The sequence below is a fragment of the Schistocerca gregaria genome, chromosome 2 (genome assembly GCF_023897955.1).
Source record: "Schistocerca gregaria isolate iqSchGreg1 chromosome 2, iqSchGreg1.2, whole genome shotgun sequence".
In the NCBI taxonomy this organism is placed as follows: Eukaryota; Metazoa; Arthropoda; class Insecta; order Orthoptera; family Acrididae; genus Schistocerca; species Schistocerca gregaria.
In genome coordinates, this window is record NC_064921.1 from 758,212,687 (window position 1) to 758,240,235 (window position 27,549).

A 27,549-nucleotide genomic window follows, 5' to 3' on the forward strand; every position below is an offset into this window, starting at 1 on the left:
TCAGCCCACAGAATGCCAACGACTGTATGGATATTTTCAGCAAGATGGAGCAAAAGCACATGCCACTCTGACAACTTTTTAACGAATGAATGGTATGTGTGGCGGGGGGTATTTTGGGTACCACTGTCACTCCACCCTTTCCTGTCCCAGTAGCGAATGGTTCGCGGGAACGAACATTGCAGATAATCCTCCGTGTGGGCTTCAATCCCTGTACTTTTATCTTCACGGTCTTTGCGCGAGATATACGTAAAAGAAAGCGATATCTTTGTTACCTTTTCTAGGAACGTACCCTTTCAGAATCTTAACAGCAAAACAACACCGTGGCGCAGAATGCCTCTCTTGCAGCGTCTGCCACTAGATTTGGCTGAGCATCTCCGAGACGCTTTCGCGTTTACTAAATAAACATGTAACAAAACGCGCTGTTCTTCTTTGGATCTTCTCCATTCCTCTACGAATCGCATCTACCGCGGATCCGATACTGATGAGCAATATTCAAGTACTGGTTGAACGAGGTTCTTGCAGGCCACCTCCCCTACTGATGGACTACATTTGCTGAGGATTCTTCAATTGTATCTCAGTCTGTCACCTACCTTTTCTGCTATTAGTTTTATGTGGTCGTTTCACTTTAAATCGATCCGTTAAATATGTTGTTAAATATTTTATGGAAGTAACCCCTTCCAGTGATTGTTTTGTGAACGTTCAATCATACAGCAAATTTTCTTTCTGTCTATGCCTGCGCAATACGTTATATTTGTTTATGCTGAAGGTCAGTTGCCACTCTTGCAACAAGCGTCAATCCTCTGCAGGCCTTCCTGCATTTCGCTGCAATTTTATAGCGTTGCGGCTTTTCTGTATACGACAACATCATTTGCGAAAAGTCTCAGGTGACTTCCAAAGTTGTCTACTGTATCATATACACTGAAGCCCCAAAGAAACTGGTATAGACATGCGTATTCAAATACAGGAGTAAGTAAACAGACAGAATACGAATCTGCGGAATACGCTGCTGCGGTAGGCAACGCCAATATAAGACAAATGTCTGGCGCAGTGCTACATCGGTTACTGTTGCTACAATGTCAGTTTATCAAGATTTAAGTGAGTTAGAACGTGGTGTTATAGTCGGACCATGAGCACTCGGACATAGCATCTCGGAGGTAGCAACGAAGTGGGGACTTTGCCGTGCGACTATCTCACGAGTATACCGAGAGTATCAGGAATCTGGTAAAACATCACATCTCCGACAAGGCTGCTGCCGGAAACAGATCCTGCAAGAACGGGACCAACGACTTCTGCAAATTGCTGCAGATTTCAATGCTGGGCGATCGACAAGTGTCAGTGTGCGAACCATTAAACGAAACATCATCGACACGGGCTTTCAAAGCTGAAGGCCCACTAGTCGTGTTCCCTTGATGACTGCGCGACACAAAGCTTTATGCCTCGCGTGGGCCCGTCAACACCGACATTGGACTGTTGATGACTGGAAACATGTTGCCTGGTCGGACGAGTCTCGCTTCAAATTGTATCGAGCGGGTGGACGTGTACAGGTATGGAGACAACCTCTTGAATCCATGGACCCTGAATGTCAGCAGGGGACTGTTCACGCTAGTGGAGGCTCTGTAGAGCTGTGGGGCGTGTGCAGTTGGAGTGATATGTGACCCCTGATATGTCTAGATATGACTCTGAGAGGTGACACGCATGTAAACATCCATTCATGACCATTGCGCATTTCGACGGACTTGGGCAATTCCAGCAGAACAATGCGACACCCCACACGTCATGAATTGCTACAGAGTGGCTCCAGGAAAACTCTTCTGAGCCTAAACACTTCGCTGGCCAGCAAACTGGCCAGACATTAACATTATTGAACTTATCTGGGATGCCTTACAGCGTGCTGCTCAGAAGAGATCTCCACTCCCCCGTACTCTTACGGATTTGTGGACAGGATTGATGGTGTCAATTTCCTCCAACACTACTTCATATATTATTCGATTCCATGCGACGTCGTGCTGCGGTACTTCTGCGTGCTCATGGGAGCCCTACACGACCCTACACGATATTAGGCAGCTGTACCATTTTATTTGGCTCCTCGGTGTGTGTGTGTGTGTGTGTGTGTGTGTGTGTGTGTGTGTGTGTGTGTGTGTGTGTGTATTGTGAGAAGTAATGGACCTACACCACTCCCTCTGGTAAGCAGGAAGTCACTTTTAAGTCTGAAGACTTCTGTCTAATGAGAATCATTCGATGTGTTCTGTTTGACAAACAGACACTGTTCAGTCCAGTCATGAAGTTGACCTGATATCCTGTACGCTTATATTTTGTTAACAAGGCAGCAGTGCGGAACTGTGTCAAATGCCTTAACGGAAGTAAAGTAACACGGCATCTACGTTGCTGCTGGTATCTACAGCATTCTGAGTCTCGTGGCCATCTCTACTGCCTGACGTCTCTCCCTGTGACTCTCACCTGCGGGACACACTGAAAACGCTAATGCTGCTACCCTCCAGGGCAGGGTTGATAACGTGGCTCTCACAGTTTTATAAATCAGCACAGCGCTGCGTCATCTTTAACGCTAACCGTTTCCAGTACCTTCTGTGGTGTTCATTAACAAGGGTCAATCGCATGTCAGTCATATTGTTAATATTTTTCGGGTCAGTTTTATTTTGACCATTCTGTAAATTTGGAAAATCTAAAAATGGAAAACCAGCAGATAAAAGTCTGCACTGTTGAAACGGTAACTACAACAAAACCAATAGGTCCGAAATTTCACATCTTTGCATCAATCATCTTTGAAATCAAGGTCTGCTGCTGCATATCATTCAACACCGTTTTGCTCCACCTTGTGTTTTGTTATGTGTGTCGATACTCCCTGGTGTGCTGTCCACAAGGTGGTAGAGACATCGAACTGATCAACCTTTCACAATCTTCGGTGACGGCCATCTGGTGTCATTCACTGTGTGAGGAGTGCACCATTCGCTTGATTGCTGCCTTCCGTATGAAGCCGTTCACTAAGTGCGCATGTTCAATGCCTCGAAAAGTGAATTCCGTGTCAAAACGTTTACTGTTTATCTGTCCCAATGTTGCACAGTTCATGAACTACTCTTGATACCGATTAGATGCCTACGACATCAGCACAAATACCGGTCCGAAATAGGAGTGATCCATCTGAAAGGGATCCACAGTCCCTTACTGTGAGATAATGGTACGGTACTTTGCTCGCACAGGTGGAGGATAATCAAAGAATCGATTTTCAGGAGCTGAGAGTGCCAAGTGAGTAAGTGTTATTGTTGTCAGAAGCAGCTGAATAGTAGTAGTGTTGTCGTCTTACGGGAGGTGGTGTACTGAAATATCGTACCGGCTAAGTGTAGGCAACCCCACCGCCGTTTGTTGACCTTCAGCGAACCGTAAGAATTGTATCGACTAGCGACAAAGTATCTATTTTGCCAAGAAGTTTTATAAACATGGAGTGCCGAAAATAGGCGTTCGCCTCAGTAGCGCCGACCCATGGATTGCAGCGAGGATCGCGCGTACAGATTATTACCGGAGGCAAAATGTTCCCGTCAGAGCACATAAATGGCGAATATGTTCCTGTTTAAAAGATCCTTACAGAAAAGTGGGGGAGAAGCTGTCTCAATCCTCATCCTGCCTTCTACACAAAAAGAGTGTACCGCGCGTATAAGCAATATTTGGAACTGCCTGGGGCACGTAGGTAAATTCACATATGAGTAAACTGGCAACGTTCTGGCTAACTGTTTGGAAAAACAGAGCGACGGGAAATCTTTCTCGTCTCTATGTTACATGTAATGTATTGCAAGGTGAAAAAACAAAAGTATAGAAATCGTAGCACTGTAAAAGCTAAGTAAATCTCATGCATCGTTGGAGTAGGGTACAGATAATATTTCTCGAATTAGTGCAAATATGGCGTAAATATTACAGAAATTTTGTTTTGTTTTATTGATACAAGTTAAACAATAATTTAAACTCTAATATGATCTTTTTAATAGTTTTATACGATTTTTAAAGGAGTCGGATTTTTCATGTTTTAAACCAATAAACTGGAAAACGGTACCGTAACAAAATTATTCATTCTGTACTGTTTGTCGGGAATGGAAATTCTTACAGAGTTAGTAAAGGTTATAATGAGCTAGTGCCCGCATTTTCGGTTGTTGAGAAGCTTGACTCCATCGTGGACGACGCACCAATGTTGAGGATGAAACTAAGTCAGAAACCCCTACCACGGAGTAGTAAGTTTACCGTACAGTATTTCACAATCTCCAGTCGTACGTGTACGAAATGCTGACTGCACAGGCATATCGGAGGGAAGGCGAGGAAAATTTGGGCGTCACGTCCCGTCGACAATGAGATGTTTAGACATGCAGCACAGCTTACAAGAGGACCGCACCAGCCAGTCATCGCCGATTTCGTCCAAATTTGTCCGCAGCTCGTGGTCTCGCGGTCGCGTTCTCGCTTCCCGAGCACTGGGTCCCGGGTTTGATTCCCAGCGGGGTCATGGATTTTCACCTGCCTCGAGATGGCTCGGTGTTTGTGTTGTCCTCATCATTTCACCATCGTTCATGCATGTGGCAAAATTGAACTGAGAAAAGTTGGGAATTTGTAAGGGCGCTGATAACCGCGCAGTTGAGCGCTCCACAGTCCAAACATCATCATCATCGTCGTCCAAATTTAAGAGGTATGCAGTTTGGCAAGAAATGAAAGTGACAAAAGTAGGAGCTCCAGATCGCCAAGCGAGTAGAAAAAAATAGCATTTTTGGCACGGGCCGGGCGAGGCATGACCCATTTACGTTAGTGTAATTTCTAAGCAGCGGAAACAGTACAGAACGGTAATCCGAGTATCGTGGTATCGAGTCCCTACATGTAAGATTTTTTTATTTCAATTTTTACGTTACTTACATAGCTAGTAAACTGAAATAATGTCAAACATACTGTATGTATCAATATTTTCACAAAAGGCATGAAAAGTAAGGGCATACGAAAATTTTCGATTGCGAATAAATTTTTAGCATGAGGTTGTAAGGCGTGCGCGAGAACTTGGTACAAAATTAGATACTTTTATATAGTTGATGATTAACACGCGCTGGGATGATACTAATCGTAAAAACAGGGGGGGTGGGTCAGTAATTTTCTCGGCATTTTTCACGCATTGTAAACGCCTCATTTTTGCCCGAACGCTTTAATTACAACCATTTATTGGAAAAAAGGCTGCGAGGACGGGTCATGAGTTTTGCTCGGCTAACTCCGTCGGTACAGCACTTGCCCGCGAAAGGGACAGGCCCCAAGCTCGAGTCTCCATCCGTCAATAGATTTAATCTGCCTGGAAGTTTCCGTTATTGAAAATTTGCAGCCCCGAATTTTTGTTTGTTCTTTATTTTCAAGCCTTTTATGAATATACCAATGAATACAATACAGTGAGCATTATTTAAGTTTACTTGCAGTGTAAGTAACGTAAAAGTTGAAATAAAAAAAGGATCAATATAGCGACTGGACCGTACAAAACTGATAACTGTTCTGTACTCTTTCTGCGGCGCCAAACGCTGCTTAGAGATTTCACTAACGTAAATGTCGCATGTCTCGCCCGATCCGCGACAAAAATTCTAATTTTGCTAATCGCTTGGCCATCTTAACTTCGCACTTGGCACTTTCGTATCTGGGCAACACCTGTATATACCATAAATTTGGACGAAATCGGTGATGAGAACTAGGTGCAGTCTCCTTGCCAGATAGGGAAAAGATGGGGGTAAGAAATCGACCGTGTTGTTTTTCAAAGGAACCAACCCGGAATCACCCTTTGTTATCAGAAGAAAGACGGAGCACATTTTACGTTAAGAATTAATTATCAGACAGCAGTATATATGATGGAATTCGCTATTATTTAATGCAGGCCAACAACACGCATGGAACCCTATTTCTAAGACATGCTTGGACTGTTTTAAACAAAATAATCCATATGATGCGGTGCGCCGATCTTGTCAGTATGGACGCGACGTAGGTCAGCCAACTCACGCCAGAAAAGAAACTGCAACAAACGTGGCAGCGGAAAGCTGATGTCCCTGCTCCGAAAGAAGCGAAGTGTATTTAATTTCTAGAAAGATTCTGTTCTAGGATTACAAGGGAATTGCTATCATTGACTACCTTTCCTTCATCCATTCATAGGTTAAAGCAGGATGCAGCGAAAACACACTTATCTTCTGGGCCAACTGAATGAAGGATTGCTGAATGTAAAAGAAAGATAATCATTTTAAGGATGATTTCTGACACTGCAGCTTAGTGTGCACTGATCTGAAACTTGCTAGCGAATTAAGCCTGTGTACTGGGCTGCAACTCCCACCTCCGACCTTTGCTTTTGGCGGGCAAGTGTTCTACCGACTGTGCTATCCAAGCACGTTTAGTGAGACGAGGTACTGGCGGAAGTGAGTCTAGTGGGGCACTTCCTCGCGAAGGGCAAAGGTCCCAGGCTGGAGTCCCGGTCGGGCACAGCGTTTTAGCCAGTCAGTAGAGAAACAAGGACATTGCATCATAATACGGAGGCACTTTGTAGATGGGGAAAATCAGAGTTTTGAAATGTTAATTGGAACAGCTGTACTATTTATCAGATGGTTTCCACCTGTTCTCACATCTGGTTAACGAAAACTTTTTAGACCAATTACGAGGCTATGACATTCTCAGGTGTGTATTATGCCGGGATAAGTTGCCCGGCCCAGTATCAAATCCTGGTTATGCCTGATTAGCAACCTGGTCTTTTCATCGATCGAATGCTTGTCCTTTTCTCAGCAATTTAGCTTGATCGTGATGACTGAAATCTAACGCAGACTGCGAACTATGTCACGTTTCTGGCGTTCCGCGTTCATTCGAAGCAAATTTATTTTGTGACGAACGTGCTTCAAAAAGATCGTAGTTGTACCTAACTTGTAGAAGACACAGATTTGTTGTCTTCCACAACAGGTTCAATAGTTTCCATCAGTTCTTTACTGAGCGAAAAACAGAGATATGAGCTTCCTGAAAGATAGAACACACTCTGACGTATTGTGGAAACAAGAAGACTTAGACAAAATTTCTAGTTAGTGTGATAATTGCCAGCTAACTCTGAATGTAGAAAAATGTAAGTTAACACACATGAAGCCGGCCGTGGTGGTCGAGCGGTTCTAGGCTCTCCAGTCCGCAACTACGCGACCGCTACGGTCGCAGGTTCGAATCCTGCCTCGGGCATGGATGTGTGTGATGTCCTTAGGTTAGTTAGGTTTAAGTAGTTCTAAGTTCTAGGGGACTGATGACCTCAGATGTTGAGTCCCTTAGTGCTCAGAGCCATTTGAACCTTTTTTTTTCCCCCTCGCTCTATTTGTGACTCGAACCGGAAAAGAAATGACGGGGTACCCTCCGCCATGCGCAGTAGGGTGGATTGTGGGGTATTTATGTAGAAGTAGACCAAATCCAGCTATTGCCTTTCACAAAGAAGGGCAGAAATCCGGGTTTGATACTTGTTTCAATCTATGTAATATTAGCCACGGTAACATTGAGGAAAAGCGAATGGTCTGGTTATTCAGATGACGTATAATCTCACGTGCACGAAATTTATTTAGCGCCCAGCTTTGTATGTGCCGAGACATTGACAAAACGGTAGCCTAACTGATAATCGAAAAGTGAGACTGAATGCTTGACATCCGAAACAAGGTTTAACTTTTACTGCGCAAGTGAGGCAATAAAACATTTCTACAGTTTTAATATCTCCCTAAGTTTCTCAAGAGCGAACACCCCGCAACAGAACGACATTCATTTTGGTCACGTGATTCATGTTCAAGTCCGCCTCCGTCGTGGTTGAGTTGTCAGCGTAGCTGGCTGCCACGCACAGGTCCCGGGTTGGATTCCCGGTAGTGAGAAGGAGGAGGAGATTAGCGTTTAACGTCCTGTCGACAACGAAGTCATTCGAGACGGAGCACAAGCTCGGATTAGGGAAGGATGGGGAAGGAAATCGGCCGTGCCCTTTCGAAGGAACCATCCCGGCATTTGCCTGCAGTGATTTAGGGAAATGACGGAAAACCTAAATCAGGATGGCCGGACGCGGGATTGAACCGTCGTCCTCCCGAATGCGAGTCCAGTGTGCTAACCACTGCGCCACCTCGCTCGGTTACTGACAAGGATTTTTCCTCGAGGGAGGGGGGTGGGGGAGACTGAACCAGGACGCACTCAGTCTCGTAATGCCAGATGGGATTCTACTTTGCCGAATAGTGGCGGTTCCAGGTCGCAAAAACTGACAGTGGCCGAGATAGCGGTGTGGCGACCCCCACGCCCCTCGCCATTGCACCAAATGACGCCACTGGAGAGGATTACACTGCGATCAATAGGTACCAAAGGGGCCCACCAGAGCCTGTGAACGGATTTTACGTTTACGATACATGGCCAACTTCACCCACTGTAGAACAACTAACTCCCAGACGTGTTCGCTTATTGGTTTCTCAACAGCATTTACACCAGCGTAAAGATAATACTTCACAACCTTTCAAAGTAAGCCGACAGAAGAAACTCAAAACACGTAGGGGGTTGTACACACATCAAGAAAAAGTTTTGCATCACCCAGGTTCCCAGTACTGCTGAAAATGGGCGTTGACTGTGGATATTGTATCACAGACACAGTCTCCTTGACTGTTCAGAGATGTCATCAAACCCGCCCAAAAATGTAAAGAACCATGCACGAGCAGCGCCTATTAGACGGAGAGGGTCCGACAGCCGATCAGTTCCAGTCATTTCCACCAGGAAAGAGGTACACGACTCGTGTTGCCTACAGTCCAACCATACCGAGACCGTCAATACCGCGGTTCGGTCGTGTCCGAATTGTTACTTTGTGCCAGGAAGGGCTCTCAACAAGGGAAGTGTCCAGGTGTTTCGGAGAGAACCAAAGCGATGTTGTTCGGATATGGAGGAAATACAGAAAGACTGGAACTGTCGATGACGTGCCTCGCTCAGGCCACCCAAGAGCTACTACTGCAGTGAATGACCGCTACCTACGGATCATGGCCCGGAGGAACCCTGACAGCAACGTCACCACGTTGAATAATCTACACCTGCATATAAACTCCGATAGCCACCAAGCGGCGTGTGGTGGAGGGCACAATTCGCGCCAAAGTCATGTTGTCCGTCCCCCCCCCCCCCCCCCCCCCTGCCCACACTGTTCCACTCGCGCATCGCACGAGGGAAGAACGACTGTCTGAACGACTCAGTCCGAGCTCTAATTTCCCTTATCTTTGAATGGTGACCATTGCGCGATTTGAAAGTTGGTGGTAATAATATATGCTCTACATTCTCGGTGAAGATCGGATTTCGGAATTTAGTGAGCAGCCCCTTCCGTTTAGAGCGCCGTCTATCGGCAAGTGTGTCCCACTTCAAACTTTCTATGAGATTTGTAACGCTCTCGCGATGGCTACATGTACCAGTCACGAATCTTACCACTCTTCTTTGGACCTTCTCAATCTCTTGAATCAGACCCGACTGGTAGTAAGGGTCCCGTAAAGACGAATAATACTCTTAAGACTGGACGAACTAACGTATTGTAAGCCATTTCCTTTGTTGAAGAACTGCAGCACTTCACGATTCTACGAATAAACCGCAATCTAGAGTTCGCCTTACCCGTTACTTTTGTAATCTGATCATTCCATTTGAGATAATTTCCCTCATGAACGGAATATACCCCACTGCATTGAAAAGAAGCATAATTCGACCCATCCCTAAGGTCGAAAACCCGCAACTGCCTAGTGATTACCGACCAATTAGCATACTGCCTGCTGTTTCCAAAGCACTGGAATATATTGTTCATGACCAAATCACTGAACACTTGCATGAATTCAGTCTATATGACAAATTTCAATCCGGTTTCCGTAAACATCACAGCACAAACACTGCTCTAATTAAAGTAACTGATGACCTGAAATATGCCATCGACAATCGAAAGGCAACAATATTGACGCTACTGGACTTCAGCAAAGCTTTTGACACTGTTAACTTTGACATATTACTCAGAAAAATGCAACAGCTTAATTTCTCTGATAGTGCAATGAGATGGTTTGAAAGCTACTTAAAAGACAGACAGCAATGTGTTGTCTGCGCAAATGAAAAATCTTCCTGGAAACATGTTTCTTCGGGGAGTGCCACAAGGATCAGTCTTAGGGCCACTTTTGTTTTCTTTATATGTCAACGATATTTCGTCGGTTTTGTCCTCCTGTAAACATCATTTCTATGCCGACGACCTCCAGCTCTACCTAAGCGTCAGACCTGAAGACGTAAACACTGCAATCGCTCTGATGAATGATGATCTGTCTTCAGTAGTGACATGGGCGAAAAATCTGGGGCTTAAATTAAATGCAAAAAAGACGCAAGTAATCTTAATAGCCCATCAGAAATTAATAAGTTCAGATTTCCGCCAACGGCTACCTCCTATTCTGCTCGAAGGTACTCCAATACCATATCAGAAAACAGTGAAGAAATTGGGTGTAACTTTGGACGAGCATCTCAACTGGGCGGAGAATACAGTCGCAGTGTGCCGAAAGACGTCTGCTTGTCTCTATGCTCTCAAAAAGTTTCGGAACATATTCCCACAGGACTTGAAACGCCAGCTCGTGCAAGCACTCGTTCTACCGAACCTCCACTATTGTGATGTGATTCAACAAGGCATGAGTAGTGAAAACAAAAGACGGCTAGAGCTAACCATGAATGCCTGTGTGCGTTACACCTGCAACATTCGCCGATATGATCATGTTAGTGCTTCATACTCCGAGCTAGGGTGGCTGCGGCCAGACAAACTGCGTGACTACCACACTCTATGTCTACTTCACCGACTCCTCATCGCGCAAGCACCCCAGTACCTAGCTTCAGAGATTAAAAACCTGTCATGCCATCATAATCGAAACACGAGGTCACTCTTATCTGGTATCCTAACTGTGCCCACTCACAAAACAAAAACTTTTGCAAACTCCTTCTCAGTTGCCGCTGTCCGCCTCTGGAACAAACTGCCCCTTACCTTGAGGAAAATTCAATCTCCTGTGGCTTTTAAGAAGAAGTTGAAGCATTTCCTACTATCATCCGCATAAAATTCTCCACAAAATTAATGTGCAAGGCCAATCCTCTCATCTGTCAAATAGCAAAGCTAGCGTCTCGTATCTTGCTGCTGAGATGCCTTCCTCTTCATCTATCTCTATTAGCCACGCAGTCTCCTTTTCCTTTATATTTTCCTTAATTATGTTTCATCATGTCTCTCTATTCTTCTCCTCCCTTCACCATGAGTCTCCCTCATACTCCCTGCTGCCAGCACTCCTATCTTAAATCTTTCTCTTCAATAATGCATTTTTCGAGGTGTACCTTTCTAATTGTTTATCTCACTTTTTGTATTAGATGTAGTTTAACATGCCTACTGAAACATATGACTGTAAAATAAGTAGAATGCCTGGTTAGATGTAAGAGAGGGCCTGATGGCCCTAATCTTGCTAGGTTAAATAAATAAATAAATAAATACAAAAAAAATAAAAAAAAATAATCACATCCAGATACTCGACGGATGTTACTGCTTCCAAAGACTAGGTATTTATTTTGTACTCGTTAATCAATGGGGATTTTCGCCTTGTTATACGCAGTAGGTTCCACTTACTAATATTGAGAGATAACTGCCAGTCATACACCACGCATTTATTTTCTGCAAATCCTCACTGATTTGTTCACAACTTTCGTGTCTTACTACTTTCCTGTAGACTACAGCATCATTGGCAAACAGTCTAATGCTGTTGTCAATACCTTCAATCAGATTGTTTATGTAAATCGTAAAAAGCAGCGGACCTATTACGCTGCCCTGGGGCACACCTGAAGTTACACTTGTTTCTGTTGAAATCATCCCGTTCAGGACGACATACTGCTCCCTGTCTGTTAGAAAACTTTCTATCCAACCGCATATGTCATCGGATAGACCGTAAGCAAGCACTTTTTGGAGCAAGCGACAGTGCGGAACTGAGTCGAACGCCTTTCGAAAGTCGACAAATATGGCATCAACCTGGGAGCCGGTATCTAGAGCCGGTTGTATATCATGCACAAAGAGGATCAGCTGCGTCTCGCATGATCGCTGTTTCCTAAAACCGTGCTGGTTTCTGCAGACGGGGTTCTTAGAGTCTAGAAAGGTCATTATGTCTTAACACAAAATGTGTTCCATGATTCTACAACAAGTTGATGTCAGCGAAATTGGCCGGTAATTACGTGCATCGGATTTCTACACTTTTTATAAATTGTCATGACCTGGGCCTTCTTCCAGTCCACTGGAACTTTCCGCTGTTCCAATGACCTCTGATAGATGATAGATAAGAATGGTGCTATATTTGTAGCATAGTCAACAAATAATCTTATGGGGATGCCGTCTGGGCCAGACGGCGTCTAAGGAACTTTACTGTTTTACAATCCCAGATACACTAAACACTATGTCAGCCATACCTGCGTTTTTTCGATAGTTGAAAGAGGGAATGATGCTGTAGTCCTCTACCGTAAACGAGTTTTTGAAAGCTAGGTTTAGAATTTCGGCCTTCTGTTTAACATCATCAGTTACATTACCCGTACTGTCAGCAAGAGAAGGTATTGAATTATTTGTAGCGTTCATAGATTTTACGTACGACCAAAATTTTTTGGTGGATATTTTCAGAATCTGCAGATAAAATATTGCTTTCAAATTCGTTAAAAGAATCTCTTATTGTCCTTCTGACAGTTGCTTTCATTTAGCATAATTTCTGTTTGTCAGCGGGGCAGTGACTACGTTTAAAACGGCTGTGCAAAATTCTCTGCTTTCTAAGCAATTTCCTAATATGTTTGTTGTGGCAAGGTGGATCCTTTCCCTCCCCTATATTTTTGTTAGGCACGTACTTCTCTAGCACATGGTGGACAATACCTTTAAATTCCGACCAAAGATTCTCAATATCTGTGTGTCCCGCGGTGAATGCTTGGAGCTGACTATGAAGATATTCATTAATGACTCTTGTTTTCCCAAATAAGAAAATTCTACACTGTTTCTTTGGTCTTTTTTCAACTTCCACTGACATAGAAGCCACAACGCCATTTAAGGTCGCTAATACCTTCATCTAGATTAACTTCCTCAAAAAGATCAGGTCTCTTTGTCGCCAAGATACCTAATGCCATCCTTGTCTGATTGACAGCTTTATCCAGACTATTTCACATTCCGACCCAATATCGATCTCAACTGCGTTTAAGCAGCTTTTAACTGCAATGAGCACACCACCTCCCGTGGCATCAGTCCTATCCTTCCTATACATTGTCCAATCAGAGTTCAAAATTTCACTGCTTTTTATGTCTGGTTTCAACCAGCTTTCGGTACCTAATACAATATTGGCATTGCTACTGTTTATTTCGGAGAGTAACTCGGGGATCTTGCTACAGACACTTCGACAATTTACTAACAGGTGATTAAGCATATTTAAATCATTTGGAATGGCCTGTTTAGGCGAACTAACAATTTTTACAGTTGGCACACCCACATCAGTGACATGAACTGGTAATTTTTCAGACCGACGGTTCGTTCCCATGGGGACGAACCTAACGTTGAACAAAAAAAAAAAAAAAAACACCATGTGCACGCCACATGTACTGTGCTACCCATGTAGCTGCTCCTGTGTGCAGTGCACCCCTGATCTATTGAGGGGCGTCCTATTCCACCCCATAGCATAGCTCGAGGAATATGCTTTTCGTGAAGCCACAGGACGTCGTGTTACGACTCTAACTGTGCGCAATAGGCTGCATGATGCTCAACTTCACTCCCGATGTCCATGGCGAGGTCCATCTTTGCAAACACGACACCGTGCAGCACGTTACAGATGGACCCGACAACATGCCAAATGGACCGCTCAGGATTGACATCACGTTCTCTTCGCCGATGAGTATCGTTTATGCCTTCAACCAGACAATCGTCGAAGTCGTGTTTGGAGGCAACCCGGTCAGGCCGAACGCCTTAGGCACACTGTCCAGCGAGTGTAGCAAGTTGGAGGTTCCCTGCGGTTTTGGGGTGGCATTATGTGGGGCCCACGTACTCCGCTGGTGGTCATGGAAGGCGCCGAAACGGCTGTACGATGTGTGAATGCAATTCTCCGATCGATAGTGCAACCATACCGGCAGCATATTGGCGAGGCATTCGTCTTCCTGGACGACAATACGCACCCCCACTGTGCACATTGTGTGAATGACTCCCTTCGGGATAACGACATCGTTCGACTAAAGTGGCCACCATGTTCTCCAGACGTGAACCCTATCGAACATTCCAGGAATAGACTGACAAGGGCTGTTTATGGACGACGTGACCCACCAACCACTCTGAAGGATTAACGCCGAATCGCCGTTGAGGAGTGGACCAGTCTGGTCCAACAGTCCCTTGATAAACTTGTGGATAGTATGCCACGACGAATACTGCCATTCTTGGAAGTGATGTGATGCAAAACTTTTTTTAATGTGTGTGGTGTATCCCTAGAGTAATCATTTACAGCTGGTTCTTGAAAATTTGTTGGCAGACTTTTTCGAGTGAGTTTATGTCTGTCTTCAAGAGAATGCTAGTTCAGTTCCTTCAGTATCTCTGTGACACTCCCGTGGATTAAACAAACATGTGACCACGCGTGCTGTCCTTCCCTGTATATGTTCAATATCCCCTGTTAGGCCGATATGGCACGTCCCACACACTTGAGCAATATTTTAGAATGGGTCGCACGAATTTGTAAGCCATCTCTCTTGTAGACTGATTGCACTTCCCCAGTATTCTACCAATCAGCTGAAATCTACCACCTGTTTTACCCACGCCTGAAACTATGTTATCGTTCCATTTCATATCCCTACAAAGTTTTACAGCCAAATATTTGTATGCGCTGGCCGATTGCAACAGCGACTCATTGAGATTAGTTTTTCGTTCCATAGATCCGTGTTGAGATGATCCTCGTGGATGTGGAACGTTATAGTCATAGGATACTAGGTTTTTTCGTTTTGTGAAGCGCAAAGTTTTTCGTGTCTGAACATTTAGAGAAAGTTGCCAATCTCTCCACCACGTTGAAATCTTATCAAGGTCTGATTGAATATTTATGTAGCATTATAGGTAATTCTATCATCTGTAAAAGTGACGCGGCTGAAAACAGCAGTAAACAATAGACACACATTTAGTGAACAGTCAATACCCACGAACAAAACTACGATTACGGCCCCTAAAAAATTATAGCACTTGAGGAACCGTGTTTTCCTTCGCAGTTATACAAAAGTGGGAAACAATGTAGTTTTTGTTCCGTTGACGTGTGTCACTGAAAGACGGTACAAATATAACATTCCTCTACCTGCATTAAAATGTACAGCAATTGGTAGCATATCTGTAATCAAATTAGCGACGCAGTTGGTGAAAAGTTTTACGCGCACTTGTTAGTACCACGCGATAATGACCAAGTGATTACTTCACTCATAGTGGGCAATCTTCGTTAAAAATCTGAATAAAAAATCATTACCACGTGTCATCGACAGCAACAAATATTGGACACTGCTGTCTAAAGCTGTTAAACCCTGAAACAACAGAGTTTAGTATCATATCAATGTTTACACTAACAACAAAAGCAATTTTAGAAGAAACTGAACACTTTCATAGTGTGTGTTTTAGCCCCCCACCCCGTCCCTACCCGAGTTGAATATATCTAATCACATAAAATATCTCCAAGCATTCGATTCTGATATTCTCAGACTAATTGCACAGCTTTGTTCATTTTTAGGTCTAGTATGATATAGAACACTATAACACATGCGTTAATGAAATTTCAATAACCACTGCTATACGGGGTAGACAAAGTGGATGTCGTCATAAACCAAGTGTGCCCGCGAAACAGCGCGATGTGTATTGAAACGAATTATCTAAAGCCAGCGGAAGCGTCCGTTTCCTCAATAATTCACAGGCGATACACATCTAAAAACTGAGTCGTCAACAAAATTTTACAGGGCAACAAAATGTTATACGCAGAAACTGTGTTGCAGACAACACAGGTCTACCGTACTGTAAAAATTTCTCTTCAGAAGTCCTCATTTTTCGTCCTTTGTACTTCAAGCCTGTGATAATTTTACTGTCTGGGAAATAATTTTATTTCGGCCACAGTATATGAACTACTGTGTAGAATGGTGTAATTCATTTCTAAATAATAACACAAGCAACTAATACTAACGTACTGTCTACAGCTGTCTGTCATCTAAACCGATCGAATGTCATTGTGACTAATCGTTGCTGATCTTTCACTGCAAACAACATTGTGCACGCTAGTGATTTTTTCTCATAATGGATGGTCGGTACAGTTTCAATACGCAAGGAAAGGTATCTAACAAACTAATTTTGGCGCCTTCTTACCTTTCGTTTTTGTGTTGTCAATTCTGGGGGCCTGCCAAAATCAGCTGGATGGGCAAAGAGCTCAAAAAGAAATACAGTTGCACAGTCAAAACAAAGCACAACATCGATATTTCGCGAAAAATTCAGCGCTGCCACTACACGAATCCTTTCTCGATCTGTCACAATATAAAACAAAAGGAATATCACATTGAACTTTTTGAAAAAAATGCGGAAGCTCTGTGACCAACGATTTATCTTTTTTTCCATTTCCCTGTTTTGCTAATAATCGTCATGTAGTTGTGCTAGCAAACAGACATTAATTACAGTGAGAGAATTTCTCCAGCGAAGCGTGAACCAACGATTTATGTATATTAACATGAGAATTAAGGTTGTCCTATCTATTCCAAGGACGTGAAGAACCAGGCGTACTAATTAATGATAGCCTACACATCGTTGACACACAGTGCTATAATTAAGGCTTCTTCTGAACAATTCATCGTAACAACTTACACGTCGAGATTTGTAGACACATCCTATACTTGCACGTTTATTGTGGGCAAAGAAAAGACACATGTATTGGGTGACGCCGATCCTTTATTCACATAAAATGTGAAATTCTTTAGCGAAATCGTGAATATGGGCATTTATCATGTGATTTACTCGCTTTGAGCCTTATATTGTGACAAGTATTTCGTATATTTATTTAGGATTATATATCATTACTTATCTATACACCGTACAGTGATGGAGATATTTGACGGATTCATAAGCACAGCTCGTGTTGCAGAAGAAAATGCGGTTGGAATGTGATTGTGAGGACCTTCACAACACTCCCCACCCCCTAAAAAAGTATGGTACCTCTATAACAGGAAACTTGTTTTGTTTTGTACATAATAAAAGTGATTAATGTGTTCACTGTTTACTACATAGTTAGTTGTAAGAAGTCCTGCTAATCCAGCTGAAGCCACTATGAATAAATAACAGTTTTGCACAATTTGTAAGTGTAATATTGGATAAATTAAAGATAAGGTTGTAGGCCTACTAATAAATCTATTACATGAAGATGTATGCAATAAATTCAACTATGTAATTAGCACATAGAAAATTAAGCAGGTGAAAGGGAATATAAAGAGACTGACAGCAACTGCAAGATGGCTAATTAGGAATGGTTAGAGGGCAAATATACGTATCTAAAAGTATGTTTCGCTATGGGAAAGATGGATAGGTGCCACATACAGAAAAATTAAAGGGGACTTTGGGGAAAAGAGAAGCAGCTGTATGAATATCAAGAGCCCAGATGGGAAACCAGCCCCAAACAAAGAAGGGAAGCTGAAAGGTGGAAGGAGTATCTAAGAGGAAATTAAGGCAGTGTTATAGAAATGGAAGAGGATGTAGATTAAGGTGAGGTGGGAGATCTGATACTGTGAGAAGAATTAGGCAGAGCATTGAAATACCTAAGTTGAATCAAGGCCCCAGGAGTAGACGACAATCCACCAGAATTACTGATAGCCTTGGGAGAGTCATCCTTGACAGAACTCTTCCATCTGGTGTGCAACATGCATGAGACAGGTAAAATACCCTCAGACTTCAGGAAGAATATAATAATTCCTATTCCAAAGAAAGCTGTTAAAAAAAATCTTCACAGAAGAATAGAAAAACTGGTAGAACCTGACCCTGATGAAGACCAGTTTGGATTCTGGTGAAATATAGGAACACATGAGGCTATAGTGACCGTACAATTTATCTTAGCAGATGGGTTAAGGAAAGGCAAACCTACATTTACAGCATTTGTAGACTTAGAGAACACTTTTGACAATGTTGATTGGAACACTCTCATTGAAACTCTGAAGGTGGGAGGGGTAAAATACAGGGGGCAAAAGGCTATTTACAACTTGTACAGAAACCAAATGGCAGTTATAAGAATGGAGGGGCACAAAAGGGAAGCGATGGTTGAGAAGCAATTGAGACATGGTTGTAGCTTATTCTCAATGTTATGCACTATGTACACTGAACAAGAAGTAAAAGAAACCATAGAAATATTTGGAGAGTGAATTAAAGTACAGGGAGAAGAAATAAAAACTTTGAGGTTTGCTGTTAACATTGTAATTCTGTCAGAGACAGCAAAGGTGATGGAAAGGCAGTTGAATGGAATGACCAGTGTACTGAAAGGAGGAGATAAGCTGAACATCAACAAAAGCAAAATGAAGGTAATGGAATGTAGTTGAATTAAATCAGGTGATACTGAGAGAATCAGATTAGAAAATGGGTCACTTATACAGTAGTAGATGAATTTTGTTAATTGGATAGCAAAATAACTGATGATTGCCATTGTAGAGAGGATAAAAATGTAGACTGGCAATGACAAGAAAAGTGTTTCTGTAGAAGAAAAATTTGTTAAAATCAAATACAGATTTAAGTGTTAGGAAGCCTTTTTTGAAGATATTTGTCTGGAGTGTGGTCATGTATGGAAGTGAAACATGATGATAAAAAGTTTAGACAAGAAGAGAATAGAAGTTTTTGAAATGTGGTGCTGCAAAAGAATGCTGAAAATCAGATGGGTGGATCATGTAACTAATGAGGAGATAGTGAACAGAATTTGTGAGACAAGAAAATTGTTGCACAACTTGAGTAAAAGAAGGGATCAGCTATCAGCTAATAGGACACACCCTGAGACATCAAGGGATCACCAGTTTAGTATTGGAAGGATGTTTATGGGTAAAAATTGTAGAAGGAGACAAAGTGATGAATACAGAAATCAGATTCAGATGCTTGTAGAATGCAATAATTATTTGGAGATGAAAAGGCTTGCACAGGATAGAGTAGCATGGAGAGCTGTATCAGACTAGTCTTTGGGCTGAAGACCACAACAACAAATTAGCAGACATTATATTATGTTACATACATACTTTAAATAATAAGATGGTAATGCATATTTGTTTTTAACAATTAAGGTGAAAAATAATATCTGATATGATGGGAACATTTTCCTTCTTATAATTATAAATAATAAAAATTTCATTACATTATTTACTAAATGAAGAAAATGAGCAGAAACTGAAAGAACAACTAACAAGCTGGTAGCGAGTAATTGAAAAAGCAGGTAGGGAAATAAGCTTAACAAAAAGAGAAGTATGAAAATGAGCAGGGAAAATGAAAAAAATGAAGGCTATAACTTGCAATGGAAAAACTGTAAAAGAAGTAGGTGCTTTCAAGTATCTAAGAAGTCAGTTAACAAAGAAAGGGAAGATCAAGAATGAAATTTCAGAGAGAACAGAAAACTGTTCAGATTTTATTATTGTGTTGTGGACATAATTAGAAATTGGAAAATATCTGCCAGAGCTAAGATCATGATGTAAAAGTCATATTATATGCCAGGTTTGACATATGGATCAGAATGTTGGACTTCGAGAAAGAAGATCTGCGAAAAATACAAGCAACAGAGATGCGCTTTCTACGAGGGATCCTCGGTAAGCAACAGTGAAATAATATGAAACATCCTTCAGATCCACCCCCTAAATGAAACTTTGGAGAGTAACAGGCGTAAATGGTTTGGGCTCATTAAAGAAATGGAAACAGAAAGACTTCTGAGAAGGACCCTGGAATGGGTAGAATCTGGATGAAGACCAATTGGAAGACCATGTACAAGACGGAGAGATCACATGAAGGCTGATGTGAACCAAAGAGTACTGCAGTGTGAGGAGTTGCTAAATAATAGACTGTGAGAGAAAGAATGTTGGAAGAGGCCCTGTGAACGGCCTGCACAAGCAGAAACATTTTAGGAAGAAGAAGACTAAATGACACACAGTTGTAAAGCATAGATACATAAGTGTACTTTCATTTACAGCATGAAGCAACAATATAGCTTTAAATAAATGATTTACTGCATAAATCTTTGCTCAATTAGAGTTTCTTTAAATTCAAGTGAGAAACATCTGGATTTCTTATTTATTCTTTAATTAGCTCTGGTTGTTAATGAAAGATATGTATTCTGGCATGTGGAACACTTTTTTTTGTATAAGAAGTTGTTGTTTAATTCATCATCTTCTATGGATCCTATTAAGAAGAAGACCCTCCATGGATGTTACATGAATGAAAGTACATTGGTGCATGAGCTCCTGGAGCAGGAGTCATATACAAATGAGTTTTGTTGGTGTAGTCCTGTGCCCTATTGTAAAATAATTGTTACTAAATGGATAAAAGCAGCCTTTCACTCATGGCTACAGTTGCTGAAACATTGGTCTTATCCATCCAGTGACAGACACTTTAGACATGACACAACTTTACATCCAGAAAACTTTTATATGTCAACTGAATCAAGGTATACATTAACAAAAGTCAAGCACTGATCTTCAAACAGTCCAAATCAAAAATTATTGGGTGAGTATCCATCCAGTCCAGATAACAGTAGCTGTAAGGGACCTGTGTAAGTGACAGTTGGGAGTATTAAAATCCTAGTGATTAACTGCAATGAGGTTCCAGAGTTTGAAGTGCTTCTAAGAAGGTGTGGAGCTCACAGAGTGTCTGGAAAAGACTCAGTAACAAGGGTGAGCATAAACTCAAAATTGGTTCCTTCTGTCGACCACTATACTCACCTTCAAATGTAACTGAAAACTTAAGAAAAAATCTGAGTTCACTATTATGTAATTTCCCCAATCATAGTGTCATCACTGGAAGAGACTTTAATTGTCGAACAATAAATTGGTAAAATTACAGTTTTGTAAAAGGTTGGTGTGACAAGGTATCCTGTAAAATATTACTACATGCATTCTTTGAGAGCAAATTGTTCAGTAGCTCACACATGATGGAAATACATTAGATCTAATAGCAAAAAAAGGCTGAAACACACCTATCTCTTTTGGAAGATCTGGATCGCAGACTATCTGTCCTCTAAAAGTAACTCAATAACACAGTCTGCAGTTTGGCATACATGCATACACACTTATATTAATGTCAGCTTCCTTATACTAATTCAGTTCAGTCTTCAACATAAATTACTATTTTCTAAGATTAACCCAGATGATAAGTAACTAGTAAAAAGGAGGCTCAGGTGGATGGGCAGTTTTCTATTGTAAGTGGGCACTGGCTGAACAAAGAAAAGTAAAGAGCATGATGCTTGCCAAAACAGAAACAGTGTCCTGACTCTGTGGTGATGTACACTGTGACAAGCTATATTTGCTGGAACATCTGCTTCACAGTAATGCTTCATCTAGAGTTACTGTTGGCTTATTGAACCTCCTTCATTTTTCATCCACAGACATTGTTCACAAGTCATCTTTTAACTGTGAAAGTTCCTACTCAATGATTAATGAAAAATCTCATATAAAGATGTGAAACAAATACTAACAAAGAGATAGAGGGACTGGCCAGTACTTACCTCAGCTCAGTACAGTCGATAGATACATTAAACACAACAGAAAATTTACTTTCTGAAAGCTAGGAACGTAAATTTTCTGTTGTGTTTTATGTATCTATAGGCTGTGTCTTGAAAGGAGGATATAAGATGAACATCAACAAAAGCAAAACGAGGATAATGGAATGTAGTCAAATTAAATCGGGTGATGCTGAGGGAATTAGATTAGGACATGAGACACTTCAAGTAGTAAAGGAGTTTTGCTATTTAGGAAGTAAAATAACTGATGATGGTCGAAGTAGAGAGGATATAAAATGTAGACTGGCAATGGCAAGGAAAGCGTTTCTGAAGAAGAGAAATTTGTTAACATCGAATATAGATTTATGTATCAGGAAGTCGTTTCTGAAAGTATTTGTTTGGAGTGTAGCCATGTATGGAAATGAAACATGGACAATAACTAGTTTGGACAAGAAGAGAATAGAAGCTTTCGAAATGTGGTGCTACAGAAGAATATTGAAGATAAGGTGGATAGATCACGTAACTAATGAGGAGGTATTGAATAGGATTGGGGAGAAGAGAAGTTTGTGGCACAACTTGACTAGAAGAAGGGATCGGTTGGTAGGACATGTTTTGAGGCATCAAGGGATCACAAATTTAGCGTTGGAGGGCAGCGTGGAGGGTAAAAATCGTAGAGGGAGACCGAGAGATAAGTACACTAAGCAGATTCAGAAGGATGTAGGTTGCAGTAGGTACTGGGAGATGAAGCAGCTTGCACAGGATAGAGTAGCATGGAGAGCTGCATCAAACCAGTCTCAGGACTGAAGACAACAACAACAGCAGGCTGTACTGAGCTAAAATTCCTACTCGGTTGGTCTCTCACTCCTTATATTTCTTGCCGTTTATCTGGTGGTTTCTTCATTCACTGTTTACTCAGGATATTCATCCAAGAAAGCCACATGTCATACTAGCACTACCCACTACAGTAGTCTCCTATATTTCACTTACTTCAATGCCACTTATAGGTGGTATCCATTCTGCAATGCTACATTGCCTTGTACCTTGCAGTAGTACATCACACAAATTGAGCCTTATTGTGTTTGTACGCAGTTTTAAGGTTTATCTATCTTGACAGCTGAACCTTCTAACAGCACATCATTGACAACAGTTTCCTCCAGTTGGGCCATTGCCCCCCCCCGACCCTCCACCCAACCCCACGGTCCATCATGCATTGTTGAATATCTATTTTTACATGACATTTCCTCTTCTCCCAGTAAGTATCACATTGCAAGTATCCACAATTTTATGAACCTCCCTCATCCTCAGGTATGCTTTCATGAAAATGATTGCCAGTTGTAAAAGCACTCTTCCTCTTTCTTCTCTTATCCCTTACCTCCTTAGGGAGTGGTGCCATCACCTGTGACAGTGAATCTGCATCCTTTAAAAATAAATGTGTCTGTGCCACCTTATTATCCACAGCATTTGCACCATAATTTACATCATAAATTGCTTCTAGTACATCCTTCACAGTATTTACAGCAAAATTACCATTCTCAGATACACCATGCATGACACAAAAATTATTGGCACCTGTACTTCCCTGTAGATGTCCATCCATGAATTCACCTGACCCAGGTTCCAAAACCTATATGTAAGACCTATCACCTTCCAGTGGCATAGATACAATTGCACCTAAAGCAATAACATCCATGTTGCTTATCACATTCTCATTCACCTCAGTACAACACACATCTACTTCATTTGGCACTGAAGCTGATTCAGACTCTCAATTCTCTCGAGATATTTGAGCTGATAATCCCACATTATTTTCCTCAATGTCCAAAATCTTACTGCCTTATACATCCACTAAACTCCCAATATTACTTTATTTCTCCTGATGGTGTGCTTTTGCACAAGTATTATTCCCTTACTTAACATGTTGTGCCTGCAGTAATTTACCCACGTTTCAACAGTCACTTGTAAAGCTATCCTTGTTTCACAATCTTTCCAGTTCCTTGAAACTCTTGACAAAACTAGCTAGGCCACTGGTATTTAAACCTAGGGTGGGAGCTGGTAAATCAGACAAATTCCTGTCCCATCTTATATCCTTCAATTGTTTATGTATGTCTTCACTACTTGCTATCAAAAGGGATAATTCAACTGCTAAACTCTGCAATATTTCTTCAATGGTAACCACAAGTGTTTTTGAACCACATATTCAGGAGACTTTATCTAATACACAAGAAAATAAGTAACAGGAGAACAAAATAGGATGATGAGAAGAACATTTAAACACAACACTATCATTACACTTCTTGCTATAACTCAATTTCTCCATCTAAGTGACTGCTCCTTTCAATATACATTTCAAAACAGTGAACCATATCCCTTCCTCACAAAAAACTACATTGTCCATAGTAACTGGGCACAAACTAACATAGATTCTTTTGAATTTCATTGTAAATATCATCAATTTGTCACCTTGGTCTCTCACCAAAAGTAGAGGTGTACGGGTGACTTGATCTCTACAGTGAAGGGGAGAGTCATTCTTTTGTAGGTGAGGATAATGTACAGCTTTTCAACCTGGGTATCGCTGCAGTGAGGTGCTGGGTAGCATCCAGGTAGATGTCTTCAGATAAATAAATAAAGTAACAGTGTCAGATGTTTATTCATTAATATACAGCATTGTGTTCTCACATACAGAGGCCAGGGTTGGACATTGACCCTTGGGTGTGCTGAATTCAGTACACAGTATTCAATGGTATGGTCAGCTCGTGGGCCAAGCTGCCATAGCAGAACCACACCCTGCCATCAGAAATACATCAGCAAGGAAAAACTGAGTCAGAGCTCTGCTAGGTAGCATGAAACTGTGGCAGCTTCTACATCTACATCTACATCCGTACTCCGCAAGCCACCTGACGGTGTGTGGCGGAGGGTACCCTGAGTACCTCTATCGGTTCTCCCTTCTATTCCAGTCTCGTATTGTACGTGGAAAGAAGGATTGTCGGTATGCTTCTGTGTGGGCTCTAATCTCTCTGATTTTATCCTCATGGTCTCTTCGCGAGATATACGTAGGAGGGAGCAATATACTGCTTGACTCTTCGGTGAAGGTATGTTCTCGAAACTTTAACAAAAGCCCGTACCGAGCTACTGAGCGTCTCTCCTGCAGAGTCTTCCACTGGAGTTTATCTATCATCTCCGTAACGCTTTCGCAATTACTAAATGATCCTATAACGAAGCGCGCTGCTCTCCGTTGGATCTTCTCTATCTCTTCTATCAACCCTACCTGGTGCGGATCCCACACTGCTGAGCAGTATTCAAGCATTGGGCGAACAAGCGTACTGTAACCTACTTCCTTTGTTGTCGGATTGCATTTCCTTAGGATTCTTCCAATGAATCTCAGTCTGGCATCTGGGGAAGATGACTACACTGATGCACAAGTCAGTGCCAGATGCACCAGAATGTGCAGAGTTGAACTGCAGACCCCAATGTAGGTGTCACCAAGAGAGAACAGCAGCAGTCAATTAAAACCACACTAAGCAATTGGGCTGCTGTAGAGCATGCCCACATAAGCCAGCTACGGAGACTCGGGCATGGATCATTGTCCCCCAAGTATGAGACAGTCAGCTGACAGGTGGCTCTCCACCTGGAAGGCACCAGTTCAACCCCCACTGGCATATGGACTTAGATGCAAAGGCAGGCTTGCAGCTTAATGCAGGCAATGTCTAGCCATGGCAACTAGATGACCCATTTCAGCATGGTGACTGATATAATGTTCCTCTCATAGCTGGCTGCAGGTGGTGACTGATATTGAGTGGCTAAAAAGGGCAGTATTTATGTGGGCTTGGCCTGTTACTGTTTTACCATGCTGGGACTTCTCGTCTCCCAGGCCAGAGAGGAGCCCAGTGCCTCCACTAGGCCATGCTGTAATTTCAGTGGGCATTACTCCAGCTTGGCGCTGCATACTTCTTTTGTGTTAGCAGTACTTGGCCCTGTCTGCAGCGCTGTGATGTAGATATGAGGTAGGTTTGTGGGTAGCTCTGTCTGTTCTTGCCTTTGTGATACTCCTATCATCAAGTCATAATGACATCCTTCATTACTTCGGCCACACTAAGTACAGAGGCTAGTATGCACAGTATTGTGGCCACTATTAATAAATGGTAATATGAAATGTTACTAATGTGAACAAAAAGAAAAAGAAAATCAATAATATGGGTTTGAGGAAGGGTTGTAGTTCATCATTAGGGCTAGTTAGCATTTATATTTATGACAGGAACTCTAGTTAAATGGATGAACAGATTTCATTCAGTTGATTTGATTTGTTCATTCATCCAGGGATCATCTCACTGTGGCAGAGGATTTATCATGATAATAAAATGAAAAAATAGCTCAAATATACACATAGAATAAGAAAAGTATGTTTTTATGAGAACAGGACAGGTGGTTGGCTGTAGCCTTGTTGCAGGGACCATTTGCCTGAAATGATTTAGGAAAAGTACAGAAAACATAAATCAGGATGACGGGGCAGAGCAATCTCAAACCTCCCAAATACGAGGTCAGTATCTTGATCACTACACTGTCTCATTTGGTTAGTCATTATTGTACAGTGTTATTTGATTTACACACAATTCACCCAGATAACTTATAAAACATAATTTTGCACTGCGTACACCAAGGACACCTGATGATGATTCCTGGACTACAGACATGCTGCTATGCCATTTGCACTCCAGCTAGTTGTTCAAAAAACTGACTCCAGGCTTGTAAACATGCAGTTATGCCCCATCCATGTCTTCATGCCCTTCCCCCTCAGTTCCCTGATTCCACATCCACCCCATGAAGGGTAGAACATTGAGCTCGGGAGAATGGCAAGACATTACTGTTGTTGTTGTTGTTGTTGTTGTTGTTGTGGTCTTCAGTCCTGAGACTGGTTTGATGCAACTCTCCATGCTACTCTATCCTGTGCAAGATTCTTCATCTCCCTGTACCTACTGCAGCCTACATCCACATCCTTTTGAATCTGCTTAGTGTATTCATCTCCTGGTCTCCCTCTACAATTTTTACCCTCCCTGCTGCCCTCCATTACTAAATTGGTGATCCTTTGATGCCTCAGAACATTTCTTACCAACTGATCCCTTCTTCTGATCAAGTTGTGCCACAAACTCCTCTTCTCCCCAATTCTATTCAATACCTCCTCATTAGTTACATGATCTTCCCATCTAATCTTTAGCATTCTTCTGTAGCACCACATTTCAAAAGCTTCTATTCTCTTCTTGTCTAAACTATTTATCGTCCCTGTTTCACTTCCATACGTGGCTACACTCCATACAAATACTTTCAGAAACGACTTCCTGACTCTTAAATCTATACTCGATGTTAACAAATTTCTCTTCTTCAGAAACGCTTTCCTTGCCATTGCCAGTCTACATTTTATATCCTCTCTACTTTGACCATCATCAGTTAGTTATTTTGCTCCCCAAATAGCAAAACTCCTTTACTACTTCAAGGGTCTCATTTCCTAATCTAATTCCCTCAGCATCACTCGATTTAATTTGACTACATTCCATTATCCTCGTTTTGCTTTTGTTGATGTTCATCTTATATCCTCCTTTCAAGACACTGTCCATTCCGTTCAACTGCTCTACCAAGTCCTTTGCTGTCTCTGACAGAATTACAATTTCATCGGCGAGCCTCAAAATTTTTATTTCCTCTCCATGGATTTTAGTACCTACTCCGAACTTTTCTTTTGTTTCCCTTACTGCTTGCTCAATGTGCAGATTGAATAGCATCGGGGAGAGGCTACAACCCTGTCTCTCTCCCTTCCCAACCACTG

At 42.0% G+C, this 27,549-nt stretch overlaps 1 protein-coding gene across 1 annotated transcript in view; it reads right to left on the reverse strand.

Moving 5' to 3' along the window:
• The window catches only part of LOC126335962 (plectin), a 532,862-nt gene extending 516,412 nt beyond the window's left edge, over window positions 1-16,450 (reverse strand). The window contains exon 1 of the mRNA XM_049999438.1: window positions 16,391-16,450. The gene's annotated coding sequence lies outside the window, so the exon portion shown is untranslated. The remainder of the gene's footprint in view (window positions 1-16,390) is intronic.
• Between the last annotated feature and the right edge of the window lie 11,099 nt (window positions 16,451-27,549).